Source organism: Hyperolius riggenbachi, chromosome 6 (assembly GCF_040937935.1).
Source record: "Hyperolius riggenbachi isolate aHypRig1 chromosome 6, aHypRig1.pri, whole genome shotgun sequence".
NCBI classification, from domain to species: Eukaryota; Metazoa; Chordata; class Amphibia; order Anura; family Hyperoliidae; genus Hyperolius; species Hyperolius riggenbachi.
The window spans coordinates 111,727,095-111,728,760 of NC_090651.1; positions in this window are offsets into that span (position 1 = coordinate 111,727,095).

The following is a 1,666-nucleotide window of genomic DNA, read 5'->3' on the forward strand; positions in this document are numbered from 1 at the left end:
GTATTTATGTTTGGAATAAAGGTGAATGGGACAAATATATGTTTTGTTTTTCATTTATTCATATTCGAACTGAACAGGTGCACAGCTTGTAAAGAATCTGCAAACATGTGGATTGTAACTGACACTAAATACTGACACTGTACCTGTATGTGTACAAACTGCAATTGCAAGACAACTATGAATAGATTTAGTTGAGGGTTGCAGACTCGCTCACTTAATGGGAAGGACTTTAGTTTCAAAAAGCTTTTTTTGGGTTTTGCATAGGAAAAAATGGGCCATTAGCGCCAAGAAACCCACACAGGGGCTATTCAAGTGTTGAATAAATAGGTGTAAATTCAACAAAAAATAAAAAGGGGAAGTGGAGAAACAGATAATTAAAAAAAACAAAAACAGTATTGATGCTTAGAAGTTCAGTATCTCATCAAATAAATCAAAAATTGTGCAAGACATACGAGAGACCAGAGCTTTCCAACCATGTTATGGAGACCATACATTATGAAACCCTAGCATATTGTCTGAAATTTTTGCTGTATCGTGGGCCGCCAACATAATTTCTGAAATAAAAGTGAACACATCCTTGACAGACAAAGTTGAGGAGTTCCTGTTCCTGGCCAGATCTTTTTAGATGTGGAAATCACATGCTGAAGAAATCTGTGTGCCGGAGCTTTAAGTCTAGGGGGTTTATCACCCAGTTAGATGACACTGGGGTGAAACGGAACATAAAAGGAAAGAACACTCACCATTCTGCGCCAAATTTAGCGCCAATATACCTGAGCCCTAGGGCAAGACCTCCATTCTGTATGTGCCACAGAGAGCGAATGGCACCACATCCTCTGAAGCACAATGAAGATCTAGAACTGTTGAGTTCGTGTAGCCTTTCAGGCGTAAAATACACCCGATTAAGCAGTTTACAGGACTTCTCCAATGTGAAGAAAAACATACTAGTTATGGTTAAAGTTTGGCAACAGTACTCGCATCTCTTGCCTGACAAAACCTTCCCGATATCATCCTCCCTAATTGGACAGACTTTAAAGGGAACTGAGCACATTCTCTTTCAATGGAATCTCTCCTGGCATAGAAGCTGCCATGTTCCCCCCTCCCCTTCTCACATTCCTTATTTACAGAAGTCAGAGATGCTATCTTGACACATGGACACACACTAGGTCTTTGAAGAAACAGTCCTAATTACTAACCCCCTTTGTTGTCTAATAGCATTGTTTACCTCTTGGTAATTAGCCCAATAAAACAATTAGGATCCTGAAAGCTCTGCGGCCGTGGACGGCCGGGCAGCCCTGCTGAAACAGGGTAATTAATATACTTTGAATGTAAAATACAAGGTAAAATGAAAGTTTATTTTAACCACTTCGCCCTATCTGGACGGATATATCCGTCCAGATGGGCACTGCTGCTGCAGCCGTGTGGTGCGCGCGATAGGGCACGCGCCCGCGCGCGCTCCCGCTGCCTCCCGCTGCCCCCCCGATCAGTGAATGGGAATATAATTCCCATTCACCGATTTAAGTCTCCGGCAGAAATGCCGACGCTTTCTCATCAGAGAGCACGGTATTTCTGCCCCCAGTAAACATCACCTTCTTCTTATAGTTCCTAGATGCGAGATCGTTCGCATCTAGGAATTTTTTGAATGTGGCCATCTTGTGGCCAAATAGTA